The sequence below is a fragment of the Oryctolagus cuniculus genome, chromosome 15 (assembly GCF_051225735.1).
Source record: "Oryctolagus cuniculus isolate XC-2025 breed Fujian yellow rabbit chromosome 15, ASM5122573v1, whole genome shotgun sequence".
Lineage (NCBI taxonomy): Eukaryota > Metazoa > Chordata > Mammalia > Lagomorpha > Leporidae > Oryctolagus > Oryctolagus cuniculus.
Window position 1 is genome coordinate 20657722 of NC_142881.1, and position 25791 is coordinate 20683512.

The window sequence follows — 25791 nt, forward strand, 5'->3', positions numbered from 1 at the left end:
GCAGAGAAAGCATTTGATAAAATATAACATCCTTTCATGATAAAAACATCAAGCAAATTGGGTATAGAAGGAACATTCCCCAACATAATCAAGGTAACTTATAACAAATCAACAGCTAGCATCTTATTGAATGTAGAAAAGATGGAAGCATTCCCACTAAGATCCAAAACTAAACAAGGATGCCCACTTTCACCATTGTTATTCAATATAGTCCCGGAAGTTTTATCCAGAGCTAGTAGGGAAGAAAAAGAAGTCAACGGGATACAAATTGGGAAGAAGGGAGTCAAATTACCCCTATTTGCAGATGACATTACTCTCTATATAGGTGACCAAAAAGACCTCCACTAAGAGACTATTGGAACTCGTAAAAGAGTTTGGTTGCAAGATATAACATTAACACACAAAAATCAATAGTCTGTATACACAGAAAACACCATGGCTGAGAAAGAACTTGTAAGATAAGTCTAATTAACAATAGCTACAAAAATTTTAAATACTTTGGAATAAATTTAAGAAAGTGAAAGATCTCTATAATGGAAATTACAAAACATTAAAGAAATAGAAAGCACAAAAAAAATTGGAAAAATCTTCCACATTCATGGATTGATAGAATTAATATTACCAAAATATCTATACTACCAAAAGCAATTTGTAGATTCAATGTGATCCCAATCAAAATACCAATGACATTCGTCTAAGAGCTAGAGGAAATGATGTTAACTTCATATGGAAACACAGGAGACCCCAAATAGCTAAAGAAATCTTAAACAACAAAAGCAAATCTGTAGGCGTCACAATACTAGACTTCAAGACCTACTACAGGACAGTTATAATCAAAACAGCCTGGTACTGGCACAAAAGTAAACATGTAGAAAAATGGAACAGAATATAAACCTGGGGCCAGTGCCATGGCTCACTTGGTTAATCCTCCGTCTGCGGCACCGACATCCCATATGGGTGCCGGGTTCTAGTCCCGGTTGCTCCTTTTCCAGTCCAGCTCTCTGCTGTGGCCCAGGAGGGCAATGGAGGGTGGCACAAGTCCTTCGGCCCTGCACCCCATGGGAGACCAGGAGGAAGCACCTGGCTCCTGGCTTCAGATTGGTGTAGTTCCGGCCATAGCGGCCATTTGGAGGGTGCACCAGTGGAAGGAAGACCTTTCTCTCTGTCTCTCTCCCTCACTGTCTATAACTCTACCTGTCAAGAAAAAAAAAAAAAAAAAAAAAAAAAAAAAAAAGGGAATATAAACCTGATCAATTAATCCATGCATCTATAGCCTACTGATCTTTGACAAATGAGCTGAAATCAATCCCTGGAGAAAGGACAGTCTCTTCACCAAACAGTTCTGGGAAAATGGAATCTCTGCATGTAGAAATATGAAACAAGACCACTACCTTACACCTTATACAAAAATCAACTCAAAATGGATCAAGGATCTAAATCTATGAACTGATACAATCAAATTACTAGAGAACATTGGAGAAACTCTAAGATATTGGCATAGGTAGAGACTTCTAGGAAAAGATCCCAGAAGCACAGGCAATTAAAGCAAAAATAAGCAAATAAACAAATTGAATTACATCAAGCTAAGCAGCTTCTGCAAAGGAAACACTGAACAAAGTGAGGAGGCAACCAATAGAATGGAGAAAATATTTAATGTGAACTATGCAACTGATTTAGAATTAATGTCCAGCATCTATAACAAACTCAAACTCAGCAACAAAACAAACAATTCAGTCAAGAAATGAGCAAAGGACATGAATAGGCTTTATTCAAAGAATGAAATTCAAATGGCCAACAGACATATGAAAAAATGCAGAGGATCACTAGACATCAGGGAAATACAGATCAAAATCACAATGAGGTTTTACTTCACCTCAACTGGAGTAGCTATCATACAGAAATCAAGAAACAATAAATGCTGATTTGGATATGGAGAAAAATGTAAACTAGTGTAAACATTATGGAAGAAAGTATGGAGATTCCTCAGAGAGCTGAAAATAGATCTACCATATGACCCAGCAGTCCCACTCATGGGAATTTACCCAAAGGAAATGAAATCAGCATACAAAACAGTTAGTTGTACCCCGATGTTTATTGTAGCTCAATTAATAATCACTAAGATATGGAATCAACCCAGATATCTATCAACTGATGAATGAATAAGAAAACATAGTATATATACACTATGGAATGCTACTCAGCCTTAAAAAAATGAAATCCTGTTCTTTGCAACAGGATAGATGCAACCAGAAATGATTATACTTACTGAAATAAGTCAATCCTGAAAAGACAAATACCATACATTTTCACTGATATGAAGCAAGTAATATAGAATAAAAAAAAAGTATAGGAATGAAATGGTCACTTTGGGATATGATTGTCATTTTTAGCTTGTGTTTATACTCCTGTGGAATTGTGGCCTTCCTACTTTTTACTTGTTGACTATTATGATTAGTGGCAAAATAAGCCTGCAAATATAGAGTGAACTAAAATTACATCATTGCCAAAACTGATAAAGAGAGTGGAGGGAGGAAGAGGGGTTAGAGGAGAAGCAAATGATTGAGGGAAGTGATGGTTTTCATGGAACTGCACTTATGGAATGCATAAAATGTGTTCTCTTTGTATTAATAAAAAATTTTAAGGAGAGAATGAGTTGTGAATGTCACTGTACTTTCTTGAAAAGTGGCAGCTGTTGATAGTGCTGCTGGCCACATAATTATGCAATGCTAATTTTATTGCCTCATTATTATCATGAGGGGGGTATTATCAATAAATACTTGTGCTACCTTTCTGAATGAAAAGCAGTACCTGTATGTTTTAATTATAGTTCTGTGATTACTAGAGGAAATAACATTGTTGCCTTATTTTGTTTCTTGGTTGGAATTTCCACTGATTTTTCTGTTCACTAGGGAGCAGCTTTATAGGAATATATTTTACAGGGACTGAGCTTCTAAGCAGGGTTACAAGCCCAAATGACAAGACCTATTTAGAAACACTGGGCAGCTGCTTGTAGCGGCTGCAATGCTGCTGTGGGGTGGGATTCAGGGGGGAAGTATCATTATATTATTAGGATTGTGTCTCTGAACTATGTGGCATTGTTCTCTTTGTATTAATAGCACATTAATCACATTAACATGAAAATTGATGAGTATTGTGTTGTAATTATGCATTTGCTGTGACCTTGAGAACATAATGTATTAAAAAATTCCTTAAAAAAACCTCTGCTATATTCAAGAAAAGAGGTATGGATGTAATAAAGTCTTTCATTTCTGAGGTTTTTATTCTTCTTGGGAAAAAATTATGGAAGCTCACTGTGCCTGCAAGTGCTAAATTCAGAGTAGCACATCACTGAGGGAAAATTCTTCTCCTGTTGGGCATTGATGTTCTCATTTCTTGTCTCATATATTTCTTTTTTCTCATCTTAGGAAACTAAATCTTGGTAACATTTCTCTAACGGTCACTTTCTGATTAGCACCTTTTAAGAACTGCCAGATTTAACCTGACATTTTCCATTTTCTTTCTTTAACCTCCAGGTTTTTATTTTTTATTTTTATTTTTTTATAGGCAGAGTTAGTGAGAGAGAGAAAGAGAGAAAGGTCTTCCTTCCGCTGGTTCACCCCCAAAATGGCCTACACAGCTAGCGTGCTGCACCGATCTGAAGCCAGGAGCCAGGTGCTTCCTCCTGGTCTCCCATGCGGGTGCAGGGCCCAAGCACCTGGGTCATCCTCCACTGCCTTCCTGGGCCACAGCAGAGAGCTGGACTAGAAGAGGAGCAACTGGGACAGAATCCGGTGCCCCAACTGGGACTAGAACCCGGGGTGCACGGCGCTGCACGCGGAGGACTAGCCTAGTGAGCCGCAGCGCCGGCCAGCCTCCAGAGCTTTAAGGGCCAACTTTGGTGGTTTCTGAAAGCTGATTTCTCACTAGTGAGTGGCAGCATGTTGCTTTAAAGTAGGGCAACCCCAGCTGTTTAGGGGACTAGGGTGTGGTTTGGTGTTTTAGGAAGAACTGTAATTCAGGCACAGATAAATGACTGCTGAATCTACCTGATAGCAGGACCAATTTGACAGTTTTCTTGAACAACTTCAAATAATGACTAATTATTTTTTAAGATTTATTTTATTTATTTGAAAGACAAGTTACGGAGGGAGGTAGACACACACACACACACACACACATACAGAGGTCTTCCGTCTGCTGGTTCACTCCCCAAATGGCTGCAATGGCTAGAGCTGGGCCAATTTGAAACCAGTAGCCAGGAGTTTCTTCCTGGTCTCCCATGCAGGTACAGCTGGATCAGAAGTGGAACAGCTGGGATGTGAACTGGCACCTATATGGATGCTAGCACTGCAGACCGGGGTTCTAGCTCACTGCGCCACAGTACTGGCTCCTGATGATGACTAATTTAAAAACACCTGTTGCATAAGATTTAGGATTATTCCTGTGAAGTTTTGGGGGCCATTCTACAGTGGAAAATAAATGTATGTTACACACAGATACATATGTGCACGTGTGTGTGTGTGTGTGTGTGTGTTTTCAACTTCCAAAACTCACACAGACATTTGATTTCATCAAGATATATGGGTTATATGGGTACTGGCCCAACCGCCATCTCTCCAGGAGCCTATCACCCTGAGTCAGAGGATAATAACAACAGGGTAGTCTCAAACTCCTCTTGCTGATGGTAATATTTGCATCATGGTTGTAATAATCCCTCTCATATTCTAAATAGTGGGGCTGGGAGGAACTCGTAACTGTTAATTCCCAAAGGGATAGCTGTTCGTATCATTCCTCTAAGAATTTGGGTAAATCCGGGATGGAGAAACCCCAGGGCTGCAATGGTCTTTACACTGGTTCTCAAGGTCAACACCTCCATACAGCTTTACTCAAGCCAAAGGGAGGTAAAGCAGCCCAAGGCATGGAACAAGCAGCAGATAAGGAGTAAACAAACTGGGCCTCTCGACTGCTGTCATTCACCAGTAACCTGGGGCCAGAGGCATCCTTTATGTCTCTGGACACCAAGTTTTCATGACCAGATGAAAGTGGGTAGACGAGACACACTCTAGGGTCAATGCCTGCTCTAACATTCTGTGGGATTTCTACCTTTCTTGTTTTAAACTTCCCAAATAGTCCAATTCCATACCTTCCCTATTAATATTTCCTTAAAATTGTGGGCTATAGATATCTAGTATAGGTACTTGTGTATTTTCTTCACATTTTTATTACTGGGATCAACATTGGCATATCCCTTGAGTTTTTTCCATGAGTCCTTTGCTGCACAGGGTCCCTGAGGGTGTCCCTAGTGGCTCTTGGTTTCCTTTAATCATCTGGGAGAGCCTTCTGACTTGCCTGCTAAGGACCATCCGATTACTAAAAAGCAATTCAATCACTCCCTCATTCATTCCAGAAGAATTCCATGGGCACCCATTGATGTCCAAGTCGACAGCTAGATACGTAGTGCTTTCCAAGAACTGTTTGAGAATCTACCTATTTTCCTGTCTGATGTGATTCGGGTGGGAGATTTCAGATACTTGGATAATTCTCTAGAGGCAGGCATCACAAATGGGGGCATAGCCCCTTTCCATAGAACCTTCTCCCAGGATCCCCATCTGCAGTTATTCAGGATGCTAGCCTTGAAGTCACCCTGCTCTGATTGGATCCCTGGGAAGGGAAATCTTTTTCTAGTTTGCACAAACACATCTCATAGGGGTGGGGTAGCTCTGTTTGCCAGGGTCTGAGCATGTGACCTTTTATTTTTTTTCTCCCCTCTTGAATTCTTTCTTATGTCCATCTTTAGATCTCTACTCCCACAGACAAGAGTTTTCCTCCCATTTTGGACCCTTCTTTTAGCTTTCTTCCTTGGTAATGAATGCTCAAAATGCATGTAATTTTTATGAAGCACTGGGTTTATTATACTTATAAATCCTCCTTTGGTTTGCCAAACACTTGCAGTAAATACATGAGTTTATATGGAAATTAAGGTTGCACTGCATCTTTTTAATAAGACAGACATATATGTCAAAGGAATCAATTATCTGCTAGAATGAAAGGATTGTACTTCAAGGAGAGTTTTTCCTCAGTTGTTTGTTTTAAACAGTTTTTTAATTGCATTATTTTTGTCTGATACTTTATTTTTTCATGTTAATATAATATGACTACAAAGAACACATGCACTGTAGTTCACAGGTCTAATTCTAAGAATATTTCCTTGCTTTCTCCCACCCTTCCCTCTACCCCCACCCATTTCTTTCTTTCCTTCTTTGTTTTTTGGTTTTGAGATAATATATTTTTTAAAAGATTTTATTTATTTATTTATTTATTTATTTATTTGACAGAGTTACAGTGAGAGGGTGAGACAGAGAAAAAGGTCTTCCATCCTCTGGTCCCCTCCCCAAATGGCCACAATGACTAGAGCAGTGCTGATCTGAAGCCAGGAGCCAGGAGCTTCTTCCGGGTCTTCCATGTGGATGCAGGGGCCCAAGCATCTGGGCCATCTTCCACTGCTTTCCCAGGCCATAGCTCAGAGCTGGATTGGAAGAGGAGCAGCTGGGACTAGAATTGACGCCCATATGGGATGCCAGTGCCGCAGGTGGAGGATTAACCTATTGAGCCACAGCACCAGCCCTGAGATAATATATTTTAAATTAACATTACTTTTAAGGGGCTTAATGCTCTACTAAATAAATAGATAAACCAATAAAAAGCAAAAGGCCCTAGTTCAGTAGTAATACAGGAAATGGCCATAAACAAAAATCAAATGGAAAGATGACCATTTCACTTATCTATAGTAAATTTTAAAATAGTCATGAATCATTAACACTATAGAAGTATAATATGCTTAACCATTGGATTGACAGAGATATAAAACAAAGCTTGCCAAAAATATATTTGCAGCAATACTGATATACACAGGCATCTATTTTTTTTTTTCCTTTCTAAATTTTAGCTCTCACATGTAAGGGAGAACATGTAGTATTTGCTTTTCTGTGTCTAGCTTATTTCATTCAACATGATGTCCTCCATTTGTATTCTTTTGATGTAAATGGTTTAACTTTTTTTAGTTTTTTTTTGTTTTCATTTTTTGACAGGCAGGGTTAGACAGTAAGAGAGAGAGAGAGACAGAGAGAAAGGCCTTCCTTCCATTGGTTCACCCCTCAAATGGCTGCTATGGCCGGCACGCTGTGCTGATCCAAAGCCAGGAGGCAGGTGCTTCCTCCTGGTCTCCCATGCGGGTGCAGGGCCCAAGCACCTGGGCCATGCTCCACTGCCTTCCTGGGCCACAGCAGAGAGCTGGACTGGAAGAGGAGCAACCGGGACAGAACCTGGCACCCCAACCAGGATTAGAACCCAGGGTACTGGCGCCGCAGGCAGAGGATTAGCCTAGTGAGCTGCAGCGCTGGCCGGTATAACTTTATTTTTTTAAATAATTGCATAATATTCCATTCTTTATCGATTCATCTAATGATGGACACATTGTTTGATTCCGTGTTGTGGCTATTGTGAACAGTGCTGCTATAAACATGGTGGTGCATGTATTTCTTTGATAGAACATTGTCACGTCTTTTGGGTATATATTCAACAGTGGGATTGCTGGATCAATTGGCAAGTCTATTTAGAAGTCTCCACGTTGTTTACAGTGGCTGCAGGAAATCACATTCACACCAAGGTGCTCCCCTTTCTCTGCATGCTCACCAGCATTTGTTACTCTTCATTTTGGGGGTAAAGACCATTTGACAGGGGTGAGATGGTATCTCATTGTGGTTTTAATATGTACTTCCTTTATAGCTAGTGATGTTGAGCATTTTTAATATATTTGTCAGCCATTTGCTTTTCTCTTTTTGAGAACTGTCTATTGAACTCTTTGCCCATTTCTTAAGTGGATTGGTTATTTTTTGTTGTTGAGTTGCTGATAATTGGCCAGGCAGCTTGCAAATATTTTTTCTCATTCTGTTGGAGGTCCCTTCACTCTATTTATTCCTTTTCTGTTCAGAAGCTACGGAGTTTCATATAATCCCATTTGTTTAGTTTTGGTTTTGTGGCCTTTGCTTTGGGGGTTGTGTCCAAGAAGTCATCCTTTATACCAATATCTTGGAGTGTTTCCCTTACGTTTTCTTCCAGGAAATTCATTGTCTCAGATCTTAAATTTAAATCTTTTATCAATTTTGAGTTGATTTTTCTATATTGTGAGAGGTGTGGATCTAATTTCTTCTTCTACATATATACATCCAGTTTTGCCAGAACTATTTATTGAAGAGATTATCTTTACTCCAATATGTTGTCTGGGCACTTTTGTCAAAAATTGGCTTGCTCCATATACATGGGATAATGTCTGAGTTCTTTGTCCTGTTCTGTTGATCTACATGTCAGTACCATGCTATTTTAACTACTGTGGCCTTGTAGTATGTTTTAAAGTCAGATGTTGTGATTCCTTCAGCTTGATTTTTTTTTTCTTTAGCTCAGAATTGCCTTGGCTATTCTGGGTCTTTCGTGACACCATATGAACTTCAGGATTGGTTTTTCTAATTTTTTAAAGAGTGTTATTGGTATTTTCATAGGGATTGCACTGAATCTGTAGATTGCTTTAGGTAGCACAGACATTTTAATAATGATTCTTCTAATCCATGAGCAAGGAATATCTTTCCATTTTTTTGTTTCCTTGATTTCTTTCATCAGTGTTTATAATTTTCATTGTAGTGATCTTTTATTCTTCAGTTAAATTTATTCCTAAATATTTGATTTTTGTGACTATTTTGAATATCGTTTCTTTAACTTCTCTTTCAGTGATATCATTAGTATATAAAAAAGTTATGTTTTTTATATATTTATTTTGTAGCCTGCCACCTTACTAAGTAAGTTTATCAGTTCTAGCAGCTTGTTGGTGGAGTGTTTAGGTTTTCCCATATACAACATCACGTAATCTGGAAAAATGGATGTTTGACTTTCGCTTTTCCAGTTTTAATGCCCTTTCTTTCTTTGTCCTTCCTAATTGCTCTTGCTAATACTTCCAGTTATATATTGAATCAGAGTGGTGAAAATGGAATCCTTATCTTGTTCCAGATTTAACAGGAAATGCTTTCAGCTTTTACCTTTTCAATATGATATTGGCTGTTTGCATGTATAGCCTTCATAATTTTGAGGAATGTTCTATCGATACCTAATTTGTGGAATTTATTTACTTATGCTGTGATCCTTATTATTTCTTGGCTCCTGCTAATTTGGGGTTTAGTTTGTTCTTGTTTTTCTAAGCTTTCAAGATGCATTGTTAGGTCGTCTATTTGAGACTCACAGGGTCCAGTCAGGTGTGTTACCTTTCTCTTCAACATGAAAGTGGCAGTGTGCTTTTCTACATGGGGTAATTTATTAAAAACACTCTTACTTTGTAGTGGATGTTTTTGATGTCACAGGCAAGCAAAATACTTTTCAGCTTTGTGGAGGGAGTGACAGAGACTCATCCATTTGCCTGGTGTGGTTGGTCCCAACCATGGCTGTGCATGGAATCACTGGGGGTGCTTCACAAAGCTTTCAGATTTAGACTCCACTATAAAATGATAAAAAAGAATTTATTAGCAAGTGGAGTTTGGGCATCAAGGGTTTTTTAAGAGCACCCCAGAACCCCTGCAGAAAGGTTGGAGAACCAATGGTCTTTGTTTTCAAAGGGTTGGTTTGATAACGTTATAGGGTAACTTAGAAGTTCTGATGGCACACACTGATGCTGCTAAGTTTTGTACTTCATCATAGAAACACACATACATACTTTTGGTTCATGTGGTGTAAGATACAGTAGAGGAATTCAATAACAGACATGGCACAGAGAAAAGAACTCAGATACACATACAACTGTTATTAGAGACTCACATGCCACAGAGATATACACACAGACACCTGTGGCTACAGACTTGTGGTCCTGATATTTATGCACACACAGAAATGCATATCTAGGTACAGAGACAACAATCTTAAATTTTATAGAAAAATGTATATAAACCCTGACACACACAGAAGCACATTCACAATATTTACAACTTAGAGACACATACACAGACACACATAGATTATAGTTTCACTGAAATACACACAGCTAAGAAGAGTCACACACAATATTCCCATATATATATAGCCCAAAATATACACAGGGATACCCAGAAGTTGATAGGTAGAGACCCATATTCACAGAAATGGCGTGACACGGGGGTACATTCAGGCAGCTACAATAGGAGTTACACTCTGAGATATGTACTCCGAATAACTTAGAACTTTTGTGTGCAAGAATTGTTTTTACATTTTTATTTAATAAATACAAATTTCCAAAGTACAACTTTTGGATTATAGCGGCCCCCCCCCATAACCTTCCTCCTACCCACAACCATCCCATCTCCCACTCCCTCTCCCATCCTATTCTTCCTCAAGATTCATTTTCAATTATCTTTATATACAGAAGATCAATTTAGTCTATACTAAGTAAAGAGTTCAACAATTTTGTGTGCAAGGATTTTAAGGGGTCTTTTGCTTCCCTTCCTTTCCATGGAACTGATGTTTCCCAAGATAAAAGTTGTGTGGTCTCAGAGGAGGGCACACACTTGCTCTCAACAGAAACAGATTCTACTGAGATCTTCCTTCACACACTCTGCAGTTTTTAAGAAGGAACAATAACAGCAACACAACAATAACTAAGATATATTTGTGCGAGGCTAGGACAGCTCTCAACAACAGAATGAAAGAGCCTGTAATGTTGACATCTTACAGTCCACCAACTTCTCTTATGTCTGTGACCTCAAACCTATTGTTTGTAGTGAGCTTGACATGTAAATGCTGTTTGATTTTCAGAACAGCCTAGGGGGACTAAGTTCTATTTTTCAGTAGGAAATGTACTCTGAATTTTGATCTTTTCTGGGCTAGTGACATGTGCTGTGATCTTTCTCATGATATCATGCAGCAACGTGGAGCTCAGATCCCAGTCAGCCACCTGATCATGACGGGGAAAAAACTGACACTATTGTTTATGGTGCTGCAGAGCTTGGATGTTTGGTAGGTTAGGTATTTTCAATGCATTTTTTGACTTGAAATTTATCAGGCTTATCAGAGATCTTCCACCTACCTGCAGGTTCACTCCCCAGATGGCTGCAACAACCAGGACTGGGCCAAGTTGAAGCCCAAGGATTTGGGCCATCTTTGGCTGCTTTTCCCAGGCCATCAGCAGGGAGCTGGCTCAGAAGTGGAGCAGCTGGGAACCTAATTGGTACCCATATGGGATGCTGGTTTAAAAAAATAGTAGATCTGGAATTTTGGGCTTATATACTATGTAAAAATAATCGGATATTTCTGAGAAGCCACTGCCCCAAGGTGAGAGCTGGATTATTCCATTCTTGGCACTTCCTATAGTCTTGATCCTGATACTCATTAAGATTCCCTACTTGAATGCTGCAGCTATCCAGTTCACTGCTATTCATAGTCATAAACTGATGTAAGGTTCAGTGACAAATGGCTTGGGAGGCTGAAAGAGAAAGCCATTGAAGGCTGAAGCAGAAAAGGAAGGCTTCATAAAAGAACTGGCGACTAAGCTAAAAAAGCAAGTCAGGACTTAGGGAAGGAGCAGGGCATTGCAGTGTGCTTGTGTGGAGGATATTCCAAGAGAGGGGCAAAAGGTGAGTACAAAGCTAAATAAGTTCTGAAGGAAGGGAAGGTCTCTGTCTCTATGTCTCCCTCTTCCTCTCTAAATCTGCCTTTCAAACAAATCAAATAAATGTTTAAAAATATATAAAGGAAAATATTTGGAAATTTGGCTTTACTAAATTAATAATAAAATCCTTATGTTTATCTACAAACATAGGAAACAAATGGAAAATAGCAAAATGAATGCCTTAAATAGAAGATTAATATGAATGCCTAAAATAGATTAATATCCAGGAATTATTCATTAAAAACACTTACAATTCAATAACCTAAGGATAAACAACTAAAAAATGTACAAAATATATGAACATTTCATGGACAAAAAAGAAATACAATGACAATTAAATAATAAAAAGATGCTTGGCCTCAAACATTTTATCTGGAGGACCGGCATTGTAGCACAGTGGGTTAAATCACTGCTTGCTACAATGACATCTCAAGTTAGAGCGCCAGTTCAAGTCCCTGCTGCTCTGCTTCCAATCCAGCTCTCTACTAATGTGCCTGGGAAGACAGCAGAAGATGGCCCAAGTGCTTGCACCCCTGCCACCCACATGGGACACCTGGATGGAGTCCCAGGCTCCTGGTTTTGGGCTGGCCCAGTCCCAGCTTATAGGCCATTTGGGCAGTGAACCAGCAAATGGAAGATTTCATTCTTTTTCTGTCTGTCTGTTTCTCTGTCACTCAGTCTTTCCAATAAAAATATCTTTAAAAAACTTTTATCTGGGAATGGAAAGTAAAATAATCATAGTTTATAATTTCATATGCTCCATGGCACACATTTTGAAATGTGGCATTTCCAGGGTATTGGTAAGATTGTTGAAAATTAGCATTGTGTAAAAGTTCATGGGAATATGCCTCATATTAAGTTGCTGTTTCAGTTCTAAAGTCACTGTTCCATACTTTGCTTTGGTCTATAAAACTATTGAGTTCAGCAGGAACTTTGATCTTTCATGTTCATTAGCTATTGTACTAAGTGTTATCCCATGAACACTCTTCACCCTGCTTTGTTCTAGCACTGCCAGAATGAAGTATTTTGAGTACTTTCATAGGAACAGGTTATCTTCACTGTGCCCAAATAGTCCCACTTCCTAGGGGATGTCATCCAAGCTCCTGAATGTGAGTCCTAGAGCAGTACCTCTTCCTCTGAGGCCTCATCTTAGACCTACCAGGCCCTTCTTTCAGCCTTCTAGGTTCTGTTAATTCTAGCCTATTAACCTGGTAACCCCTGGGCATTGGAGAGACATCTGGGATGCATTTGAGATCCAGCCAGCCCAGATGTATGTGTAGAGGTGGGGTCTGCCCTGAATGCCTAGTTCATGAAGTAGAGATCCCAAGAGGGCTATGAGTGAGTGAAGAGAATAAAGCAGCCTTCAAATAGACTTCGAAATTCAGCCCTACAATACTAAAGAATAAGACTCTAAATAATGAAGCTGAACCAGTAAGTAATCTGCAGGCATCTGGATCTTGCACTTCAGTCTCCAGAAGTGTGAAAAACGAATGTTGGTAAGCCACTTAGTTCAGGGTGTTTTGTTAGAGCAGCCTACACTGTGACAGGATTGGTGCTGGCAGTGTGATACTCTGTTGACAAATACCTGGAAATGTGGAAGAAGCTTTGGTAATGGGTAAAAATTGTTCAAAAAGAAACTATAATGCATAGATATTTGTTCTGAAAAATGAAATGGACATTTGTGTAATTTTTCCCTTATTTGTATCTAGTTGATTTAAATTTTTTTTAGATCATATCTGGTTTAGTTTTAATGAAAAATAAAGGAGGTATCTTACTCATATTAGGCGTTTCTTGTTATAATAAAATGCCCTGGGCAGGCTAACTTCATAAAGAAAAGAGGTTTATGTTGGCTCAGATTTCTGGAGGTTCACAGTCTATGATCAGTTGGGACCCATTGGTTTGGCTTCTGATGAAGACATTCTTGTTGACAGTCTTTTTAAAATTTTTTTATTTTTAAATTTTTTTTGACAGAGTTAGATAGAGAGAGACAGAAAGGTCTTCCTTCTCTTGGTTCAACCCCCAAATGGCTGCTACCGCCTGCGCGCTGCGCCGATCTGAAGCCAGGAGCCAGGTGCTCCCTCCTGGTCTCCCATGCGGGTGCAGGGCCCAAGCACTTGGGCCATCCTCCACTGCCTTCCCAGCCCACAGCAGAGAGCTGGACTGGAAGAGGAGCAACTGGGACAGAATCCCGGGTGCTGGCGCTGCAGGCAGAGGATTAGCCTAGTGAACTGCGGCGCCGGCCCTTGCTGACAGTCTTGAGGTGGCACAGGACATCACAAGGAAAGACACAGGGAGCACACGTGTATATCGGTATCTGCACAATCTCTTTCTGTCTCCCTCTCTCACTGGAATTCAATCGGGGGGCTCCATTCTAAAGAGCTAACCCAGTCTAATCTCTTCCCCCAGGCCCCTAAACACCAAGGTCTCTAAACACCATAACTCGGTAAAGTTTCTACCCTCTTTTTACCACTAACATAAGACTCTGGGGAGTAAACTCCTGCATTAGTCCAGGGGGAACAACTATTACAGCCATAACATCAATCACTTAGTAATTTTTCTTTTTGCCTTCTCCACTCCATATTAAATGTGTCCTGGTTCAAAACCTTTTCTTGAGTGTTCTTGACCAAAATTCAAGTGTTCAGAGGTTTTCTAGTAGGCCTAAAAGTGTGAATAACAGGACAAGAAGCTGAACACACTTTTTCCTTCCTGTTTCCTCATCAGAATAGGCACTGGCTCTCACAGCCAGTCAGCACAGAAGTTCTACAGAGGTGACTGAGCAGTGGGCTTTTATCCATTCCAGAAGATCATCTTATTTTGAGAGTTCAATTCACGGGTCCCAGCTCACCTGCAAACATCTGCTCTTCGTGGATAGCCCCTTCAGGTGCTTATTTCAGCTCTCTGTTCTGAAAACATCTGTGTACCCACCTTCCTCAAGTCGCTTATTCTGAAATGATGTGCTAGGAACACAGGCCAAACAGTATGTTTGCTGGAAGCTACACACTAATTTGATGGTTTCCCTGCTCTTGAATGAACTTTGCTGATGCCTTCATCTTGTCAGTCTGAAGTATATCAGAGCATTACATTTGGAAAAAAAATACATATTAATGTGTTCAGTAAGTAGCTTGGGAAGAAATGTGTTTATCTTATTTTGCAAAAGCTGATGGGCAGGCATTTCTGAATCTGAATAATTTATTTAGAGGAGGGTGATTATCATCATACAGCTTGGATTGCATCTGTCACAGGTATTTTCACAGTGCTTCCTAGAGAAGCAATAGCTGTTAATACTTCCATACTCTTTGCCTTGTTCAATTAGCACCTTCTTGAATGATTGATTTCACAGTTTAATTTGCAGTGGTGTCAGCTTCATGAGCCTATGACACGTGCAGCTACTTAGAAGGGCCCTGCACTTGATTTAATACTCTGCAGTTGCTGTTTTGAAATTCTTAGTACATTTTGAACAAGCAGCTCTGAATGTTCATTTTTCTTTGGGTCCCTCGAAGTGTGTCACCAGTCCCAGGTGGCACTGAGTTGTCATCGCGTGGCATTGGCTTGGACCAAACAATGATGTGAGTGCAGAGCTGGGCTATTGGTGAGCTATGTGATGCATAGTAAGTCTGGTTCTTGGTTTTATCAATGGGATAGAAATAAAATAACGATCTCACTTCTAAACTCTTATCACGCTTAATATGAAACAATGCACATGAGGATACAATGTACATTATGATCCATATATGCATATGCAGGAAACTTCAAAAAGGTAATGGAAATGCATATTGTACAAAGCAATGCATGGATTTGAAAAAAATGCAACAAAATAATTTATCTTAATTTCTGTTTTCAATGAACTTTTTGAAATACCCTTGGGTTACTTTTTTTTTTTTTTTTTTTGCCAGTGCTTAAGTCCTGATTTTGGAGTAAGCTGATTAATTTTCAAGTCTTTTATGGGGCCAACGCCGTGGCTCACTTGGTTAATCCTCCGCCTGTGGCGCTGGGCATCCCATATGGGCGCCGGGTTCTAGTCCCAGTTGCTCCTCTTCCAGTCCAGCTCTCTGCTGTGGCCCGGGAGGGCAGTGTAGGATGGCCCAAGTGCTTGGGCTCCTACACCCCCATGGGAGACCAGGAGGGAGCACCTGGCTTCTGGCTTCGGATCGGTGTAGCTTTGGCTGTAGCAGCTATTTGGGGGGTGAACCAACGGAAGGAAGACCTTTCTCTCTGTCTCTCTCTCTCTCTCACTGTCTATAACTCTACCTGTCAAATAGATAAATAAAAATAAATAAATAAATAAAATTCAAGTCTTTGGTGCTGGGAAACATCTGTATAGGGAAAATTATCCCATCTTAGTTTTCCTGCTAGAGATTTGCCCCTACTGAGTTCTCTTATGTATACTCTTTAATATTTAGATCTTATAATGGCTATTATTTGAGTTCAGTTCTCCACCTGACCTAAAAAAATTGTGAAGACTAGACCTCAACTGAATAAGAATTTTACCTTGAGTGTGATTTTAGAATGAGATTTTTGAAACATAATCTGTTAAATGGAGAAAAAATAGTAGCTGAGAACTTTGAGTTGTCGTGAGGCTTCAAAATCATGTTTATGAAGTAGTTACTTCTGTAGGTACTCAGTGTGTGGCAGATAGTATTATTGCCTTTACACATTTGACTGTGCATTCTTGTTTTGTGAATGTTTTGTGTCTCTGTGTGTACTCATGCAGTGTATCACGATGGTGGAGTCGGTGACAGACTGCACATGGGGCAGTGGTCCCATAAGGTTGTATCTACGTGGCCATCCTACTTCTGTACACCTTATAAAAAATTGCCTCACGGCACTTTTTTCAGAACATAACCCCATTGTTAAGCAGTGTGTGGTGGCGTGTGTGTGTGTGTGTGTGTGCACACTCACTTGTTCACAAATGGATAGTGAAGTCTTGAGACTATAGACTGGCTTGGTTTTCTTTTCAATCCCTTACATCTTCTAGTACAGTGGTGAGCATGTAACAAATAGGTTCATAAAAACTACTTCTACTTCTTGATTGATTTTTGACAGAAATGAAATTAAAAATCAGCTCAGCTCTGTCAAATGTATTTAAAACCAGCAAAATCGCATGCTGGCAGACTTCACGGATTTCAATACAACCCTAAGAGCCTATGTTCATCTGTGTCTAGGCTGCAGACACAGTTTTTAATAGTCACCCTGTGGAACTCATCAGTTTAGAAATTCCATTTAGGAGATTGATATGTTTGTTCTGAGTTGTTCCCCGTATATAGGACTACAAGAAGAAAACTGCATAAATGCTGAGGAAGTGCCTGAGTCACATTTCTGTGAGAACCAACACCGTGTATATTCTGTGAACTGGGAAATCCAGAGGCACTAGGGAGTGTGTGGCAGAAAGTGTTGCTCAGGAGACTGGGCTGGAGCACAGGAGGGGGATCAGAGGCATTCAGTGGCATCAGAGTGATGAGGAATGTGGCTAGGAAGCATCTACCTGTCGCCCCTCCTACTATTTCTTTGCATGTAATATATAGATTCTATTTTATATATATATATATATATTTCATTAAGAGGAAAAGAGACCAACGCAGAGGCAGATCTTGCACCTGCTGCTTCACCCTCCAAATGCCTGCAGTGGTTACAGGTGGACTGGGATCAAAGATGGGAGTCAGTCTCCCATGTGAGTGGAAGGAGCCCAGTTTTTTTTTTTTTTTTTTTTTTTTTGAGCCATCATGGCTGCTTCTTGGGGTCTGCCATAGTGGGAAGCTGGAGTCAGGAGCTAGAATGGGGTATTGAACTCGGGCAATGTGGAATTTTAACCACTAGGCCAAATGCCTGCCCCTCATGCTGCATTTGAACAGGCCATGCAACCAAGCAGGACTTACCTAAGTCTTAATATCAGGATCATGGGAGCTTCACTCTCTTTTCCTGCCGTGTAAGTTTGCAGATTCTTCACTGAAGCCTGTGGTAGCCATAGGGGCTCACTGTCGTCTTTTCCGTACATCAGGAACATTCTGTGATTCAGTCCTTTGTTTTCTTGAGATTTTGTCAGCAGAGGCAGTGGGAAGTCAGACCCAGGAGAGATTCAAGGTTGGGTTCAATTCAGCATCATCCCTAGCTGTAAGGCTCCCAGACACTTTTGACTTGTGTTTCTTATACGGGCTTGGAGTTTGGGGAGCCAGGAAGTTATGGAAAAGGAGGTAGCTGTTAAGAAGTCAAGCATATATAAACACAGTTTTACCCATTACTGAAGTGATCAAACTGAGCAGGAAGTGAGGCAGCTGGAAGTTTTAGGATGCCCAAATCAGAGGTCAAGGAGAACAAAGGACGCAGCATCTTGGCCAGCAGTAAGTCAAGCTTAGACATCAGTCACCGCAGCTCCCTGATGAACTCAGTGAAGAAGAAAGGTATCTTTTGGTCAGGCACGTCTGGTGTGCTGTGAGCACTCTTCTGCCAGACCAGTTGTCCCAGGTGAGAGACTGCTTGAGCTCTGGCTTTGATGTGTGTGTGTGTGTTCCTGGCTGAGCGGGCCTGGTAATGGTTAAAATTTAAACCTATTTCTGCCTTAAGGAAGTTGCCTCTCTTTCCTGCTTACCAGGCTCAGAAAATTCACTTTCATAGAGTAAATGATAGAGTAACTAGGTCCTACATGGTTACAAATAGGGTCATTGTGAACGGGAGGAGCACTTGATGATGTCTGCCTGTTTATTGAAATTCAGTATGGCTGATTTTCATTAACACCTTACTAGCATGTCACAATTTACAGTTTCACAGTACCTTTTTATTTATTATTCTTTTCATAACTATATCCTCATGACCTTAACACAACCAGATTATTTTTGCATTTATTCACTATTTTTGTTCAAAGACACCATGGTTTTTATGTCAGACTTGTAACAAAATGGAGTTCTCCCCGATAAATATAGTATATATGACATAATCTTTTAATGGTAGCATTGAATTATTAATGCCTAGCAAAAATTACTTTAAAAGATTAAGCAAAATAAAAGACATTTCCTATTCTATTTAAAGAAATTCCCTTTCTTTAAAAAAATTTCCTTTGAGTAAATACCACAAATTATATTACCAGATCAGTGGTTTTTTTTGACAGGCAGAGTGGACAGTGAGAGAGAGAGACAGAGAGAAAGGTCTTCCGTTGCCGTTGGTTCACCCTCCAATGACCACCACGGCCGGCACGCTGCGGCCGGCGCAGCACGCTGATCCGATGGCAGGAGCCAGGAGCCAGGTGCTTCTCCTGGTCTCCCATGGGGTGCAGGGCCCAAGCACCTGGGCCATCCTCCACTGCACTCCCTGGCTACAGCAGAGAGCTGGCCTGGAAGAGGGGCAACCGGGACAGAATCCGGCGCCCCGACCAGGACTAGAACCCGGTGTGCCGGCGCCGCTAGGCAGAGGATTAGCCTAGTGAGCCGCGGTGCTGACCCAGATCAGTGGTTTTAAACAGGAAATGGGACTTAAGTATTTTTGTTTCAGACTTTAAAATTTGCAACTTAAACAATGTGTGTGAAGCACATGTTTCTCCCATTTAACAGCATGATAGACTGAGTCTAAGAGCATTAAGTGGTCTCCTGAGGTCAGATTAGTGTATCTGAATGGCTATATTTATATGATATTAAAATAAAATAGCAGAATTAATGATTAGCACTAGTGAATACTTCAATATGAGAAGTACTATGCTAAAGACTTTAAATATAAAGTCTATTTAATCTTTTCTGCAAGGCTGTGAGGATTCTACTATAGGAATTTCTGTTTACACATAGAAAGACTAAGGCTTACAGAGGTGTAATAATTTTCCAAGAATGAACAGCTTGTAGGTAGCACAGTCAAGATTCAAACCAGAGAACCAGAATTCAAAAATCTTTGAGATCTGAATTCAAAATTATCAATGCCCAGCCTCTGTTCCCCCATCGATAATGGCCAGAAGATGCCACAGGACTCTGAGTGGAGATTCTGGGTTATGAGTTTTGGTTTTGCTTCATTTTCCTAATGATAAACTGCACTTGGAGCCAACATCTTGTTTTCTAATACTCCAGCTTGGCCCTGTGGCTTGGTTTGTGTAAAATTCCCTAATTTCTAGAAATAAGTCTGATATCTGTAGACATGCGTATCTTGCCCAAAGTCATCTGCCAGTGTTACTCTGTTCAGCCCATTAGGCTGATGTGCTGCCTGTGATGGGTGAATTGAGGGCCTCAATTAGTGACCTGAATGAGCAAGGGGTCTATAGATCACCATGAACTCTACCATGACTGACCAGGAGTAATTCTTTTTCCTCCCTCACTTAATGAGTTTATTGCTGTAGGGTTTGGCCTAGCAATCGAGATACCTGCATGCTGGATCAGGTGTTTTGGCACAGCAGGTTAAGTGGCTACTTGGGATGTTTGTATCCCATATTGGAGTGCTAATTTGAGTCCTGGCCACTCCACTTCTGACCCAGCTCCCTACCAGTGCACCTCAGAAATAGGTCATAAACCTGTTCTTTTCTGGTGTAGGAACTGCGTGTCTATCGTGTAATGAGCACTTGGTCTTGGTACTTCTTGGGAGATTGGGACTTTGTACTTGCATTTAGTAACTATGAATTAGATTCTACTTCGTATTAATTACTACAAAATGATTATAATCACTTTACTCACTTGAAATAATTCTTATATAGAACTTTCTTGTGTTTTAGTGATAATTCTTTGCTGAAATAGAATTTAGGAATTACCATAAGCTGAAACATACTAAACATATGTTTACTTCCATCCTACTGGGTAAAACACCACTCATAAGAAGAAATTTACTGTTTTCCTATCTTCACACACCCCTGCTTTATTGAAGTATATTTGATCAATAAAAATTATATATAGTCAAGCTATACAATGTGATGATTTGATAAACATATGTAGTACGTGTTATATAATAGTTGGGGCATGTTCTGAGAAATGCCTCATGGTCCAAATAGCATACAGTGTACTTACACAATCCTAGATGGAAAAGTCACTCAGCTTGATGCAAGCAAGGAATGCAGTAAACACCAGATGTGTGAGGCTGCGGCCAGTGTAATTCTGCATACTGTTTTACAGCAGGCTGTTTGCATAGTGCACTCTACAATAATGACAAAGTATGACATAGTAACTACAGAAATCCATAGCACATTTTTTATCATTAAGAAGTATTATGTACTATACGTAATTGTAGGTGCATGATAGGTTTGTTTACACCAACATCAGTACAAACCTGTGAATTATGCACTGTGCTACAATTTTACTGTGACATCACAAGACGAGAGAACTTTTTTAGCTTTTGGGACCAGCAGTGTGTACATGGTCTGTCACTGAACAACACATTCTTTCCTAAAGGTTCCTCAGACCCTTGAGTGATGAAAGAATGACCTGTGCTTTCCTGTACTATTTGCTATCTGGTTTGATTGGTTTATGAAACCTGCTTGGACGGCAATTTCAATATTTTTTCACTCTAAATTCTCTGAGGTACTTGCTTATCTCTGGTCTAAACTTGCTGCTAATTCTGACATTTTCTAAGTTATCTTAGCATTTGCTTTTCTTTATTTAATATTGGTTTGAAGGAACTATAATTTATTTCAAGAATTTGTTCCTTCTCTTCTTGACTTCTTAAAATTGAAGTCATTGGAACTTTTTTTTTTTTAAGCCATCTTGTGAATAGGGTAGAGTCACTGCTGGAACTTAGGTTCACTTTGGGGAAAATTAATGTTTGCTTCTAGAGGGCTGATTGGAATTGTCCCATAGTGGGCTTTATCTCTAGTGGCTGCCAGACCACTGTAGTATAATACTTGCTAATACAATCTGCCCTCTCATTCATAAATAGGCACTGTTATGTCAAGATTACTTTCAGCACCCCTATCTTCACGCCAACATAGCTTTATTTTATAATCATCTTTAAACTTGTATGAATAAGAAGGTTTCCTTCTACAGTTATGCCCTTTCCCTCAACCTATTTCCATTCTCCCTGAAGTTTCCCATCAGAACTTCTATGTGGCCATTTGCTGACTCGGCCCTCATTCTTGCCTATTGGTGGATATGAATGAGGACATTTCTGTTGATAAGACAATGACTTTGAGAAAATTATTTGTCATCAAGGGCTTCATAACATTCCATCTTGAGTATGGAGATTTACTGACTAATGTTTAGCCTCTGATATGCTTTCTGCCCATAAAATAAAAATCATACTATTATCTGCTGAATAAAATGGTACATATGTAATGATCACAAAGAACCTTGAAGGTCAACAGCATTTGGAGGAAGGGACAAAGTCATTTTGAGTTAAAATGGAGTATTAAGTGTATCAGTGCTGAATATGGAAAAAGGAAATTATTTTAGTCAAACAGATTGAAAGGAGCTTTTTAAAAAGGCAAGCCACGTATTGTACTGCAAGCTCACTGCTAACAAGGTTAGAGTTAATAGATTATTGATCCATTTAGTGTTTAGTAGTAAGCTAATTTTTTTTTACCAGCTGTGTGATTGGGCATTTGTCTGTTTTAGAGGCCAATCCAGTAAACATCTTTCATTTGATATTACTTTCTAATGTCCAGGAGCATACGCCTTGGATGCACTAAACTCTGTTTATTGCTGCAGCCATGCTGGGGCATTGGTAGTCCTGCCATTATGAGTACACTCTTCTGAGGTTTACTTTGTTTTTCAGGAGGTTGGTAAAATCCTTTCCACTATAGAAAAGCTTGGGCTGGCAGGTATGGAGATAAGGTGAAGTCTGATTGTATCATCCTCTGCTAACACCTGCTCCCTTTGACTAAGGTTCCTATTATGTGGGCTTTTATGAAATATTGTGATGAGGAACTTGAAATAGCACACTGCTGGTTATCTTCCTAGCATCTGAGAAACTCTGATCTGTGAATAATAATAAAGTTTTGCAATAGTCCTTAAACCCTGAAGTCCCTGAGTTGTTTTTCTCCTTGAGTTCATTGACGATATTTATTTATGCTTGTATGCATTTAAAAAAATTTGGCTGACACCTGAAAATTGTACATTATTATGGAGTACTATATGGTATTTTAATTAATGTAAATATTATGTAATGTCCTATAAGGATAAATATCCATTTCCTCAAACATTTATCCTTTCTTTATGCTGAAAATATCCAAAATAAATCCTTTCTTCTAGATTTTCTTTTTTTGTTGTTAGGAAAATATAGGTACCCTACTGTGTGATGGAACATCACAACTTCTTATCTCTGAGGTGGGCATTGTGGTGAATCATGTTAAGCTGCCCCCTGGGACACCCTCGTTCAGTATCCAGAGTGTCTTGTTAAATTCCAGCTACTCTCCTTCCTGCTAGTGCACTTGGGAAGGCAGCAGATGATGGCCTACCTGGGAGATTGGGATGGAGTTACTGGCTTCTTGCTTTGACTTGTTCTATCTCTGGCTATTGCAGCATTTAGGGAGTAAACCAGCAGAACGAAGATATCTCTGTTTGTATCCATATCTCTTCCTTTCTTTGTCACTTTCAAATAAATAAATCTTAAAAAACTTACTCCTATCTAACTAAATCTTAGAACCCATTAATTAACTTTCCTTGTTTCTGATTTTTGAAAAAGAAAACACACAACTTAGAACAGACTTCAAACTCCAAAATACATTTTGGGTGTGTGTGTATGTGTGTGTGTGCATGTGTGTATTTCAAACTAGTGAAATTAAAGCCATGTGATTTTCTTTTCCTAATTTATATTGAAAAACAATTGAAAATCTTTTTAGTCAATGGAATAAATACTTCATCTCCTTTACCTCCTGTGGATACGTAACACACCCTTGATGGGGAGCATTGTTCGAGGTTAGGAATAAGCATTTTGCACTCAGTGGGCATGAGTTCAAATCTAGCCTCTGCCACTAAGTAGCTGTGAAACCTTGGCTAAGACACCTGGCTTCTCTGGCTCTCTGTTCCTTTCTGAAAAATGCAGATCATAACTGTTGATTTTTCATAGAGGTGTTAGAAAATTAGGTGATGTTGCGTATGTTAAATGCTCAAAACCATTTCTGATACATCTTGAGCAAACTTCTGACTGCTTCAAGGACTTCCATGTTTTCACTGTTTCCAGGTAAAATTTTTTCACTTAAATGTATTCCCTTTGCTTAAATGATTTTACTTTTTCTTTTTCTAACCTGATTTTCTTGCATGAATTCAGCAAGCATAAGGCAGCAGGTGACTTTTTCCTCAATAATTGATAGCAGGAAGGAGTGAAGATACAGGACTAAGTAGAGAACCAGATTCCCTGAGAGTAAGATTTACATTCTCAACCTCTGCACTAGGCTGTTCCTCTACATTGTGTTACGTCGCCATAGGAGTTAAAGCAGGTGAACTACTTATTTTGGCGACTGAAAATGTTTTCAATTCTTTTTCAATATTATTTCTCTCTCTTTTTAAAAAAGATTTATTTATTTTATTTTAAAGTCAGAGTACACAGAGAGAGGAGAGGCAGAGAGAGAGAGAGAGAGAGAGGTCTTCATCCGATGGTTCACTCCCCAGTTGGCCGCAACGGCCAGAGCTGTGCTGATCTGAAGCCAGGAGCCAGGAGCCAGGAGCCAGGAGCTTCTTTCAGGTCTCCCACGCAGGTGCATGGGGCCCAAGCTCTTGGGCCATCTTCTGCTTTCCCAGACCATAGCAGAGAGCTGGATTGGAAGTGGAGCAGCTGGGTCTTGAACTGGTGCCCATATGGGATGCTGGGCTTCAGGTCAGGGCGTTAACCCACTGTGTCACAGTGCCAGCCCCTCAATATTCTTTCTCACTGTTTATTTTCTACAGTTGGATTTCATTGAAAATAGGTATATGGAATTGACATTCAGTGAGTAATAAGTCATTATTACCATTTAGTGGATTCCTTTTGTGTGATAAATATTCTAGGTTTGGGGATAAAAAAGTCAATCACAACTCTTATTTTCAGAGTTTATAATCTGGACTGAAGATGGTAACTAGTATGTTGTTATTGAAAAGAGGCTTTGGGAACAAGTGAGATCATATTAATGTTGGAGTCCCAGGGAAGGCTAATAGGTACTTTTTAGTCCACAGTCTTTGCTTATTGGCCTTAAATATTTCCTCAGTTAATTTTAGAAACCAAAATGGGCTCTATCACATGTACTACACACATATTTCTGCGATGGTGGTTCCTGGAATCTCGAAACAGGAATATGAAATGAACAGCAGTCCATGGAATCAAGGGAATTAAGATAACCTTCGAGGGCAGTGTTGGGGCCAAGTGTAAACAACACAAAATATCAAAGAAAATGCCTTGACCACACCTGACACCAGGGCTGTCCTGGTGGAATTATACCAACTGTCGAATTTTTATGAAGTACCATTGGAGTTTTATTTTTCCCATAGCTTAATTACCTAGTGCAGTAGTAGAATAATTAGGATATGATTTATGACACTGAATCACAGACTGATTAATGTGACATGTGGAAGCCACGGTGTAGAGCATAACACATAGATGTAGATTTCCTGCTCTAGGAGAAGTTGTTGCTTCAATAGATGAGATTCAGGAGAGGGACATTCTTTGCAATTCCAGGGAAGCTTCATCACCCTTGAAATCAGTCCACACTCCCCCTTTATGTGTTCTCCAGGCTTCTCTTTATTTTCTCAGGCTCCCTGTAGAATAAGTCTTATTCTACCATATGCTGGATAAGTTGGAGCTTAAAAAGTATTTGATGTAACCTCAGCTACCGCCTTGCTATCACCTAGGACTTGTGAGCATCTTTCTGCTATGCCTGACATTTCCAAAATCCTGCTTTCTTTGACACCTTTAAAGGAAGATGAAGGGGTAGGTAGACTAGTCATTACTGCCATTAGAAAATAGGCTTTCAAGCTAAAAATAAAGGAGGAGGCTTATTAGAACTGCCCATTTTTCTGGGTTTCTATTTCAGACTGGTCTGGATAAAGCCCTGCAGACATTACTGTAGGGAACAATTTTACATTATCTCTAGGGCTGGATCAGGTGACCTGTCTGTAATGGGCCCTTTTTTGCCTCTGCACTCACTTCAAAAATCCTATTGTGATGGAAATGGCCTGGCAGAATCTGCTTCAATTGCATCCAGACTTCAAAAGTCATTTCATAACTGCTTTTAATATAGCTATTTAAAAGTATAA

The 25791-nt window shown here is 39.7% G+C and overlaps 1 long non-coding RNA gene across 25 annotated transcripts in view; it reads left to right on the plus strand.

Moving 5' to 3' along the window:
- The window catches only part of LOC149121928 (uncharacterized), a 352265-nt gene that overhangs the window by 27102 nt on the left and 299372 nt on the right, over positions 1–25791 (plus strand). For 16 of the 25 annotated variants that reach the window (XR_016221589.1, XR_016221588.1, XR_016221607.1 and 13 more), the window contains one exon: positions 14399–14558. The exons of 8 other annotated variants lie outside the window; for them this stretch is intronic. This is a non-coding gene — a long non-coding RNA (uncharacterized LOC149121928). Of the gene's footprint in view, positions 1–3564; positions 4033–14398; positions 14559–25791 lie in introns of those variants that run through there. One more of the 25 variants, XR_016221604.1, reaches the window with a different exon arrangement.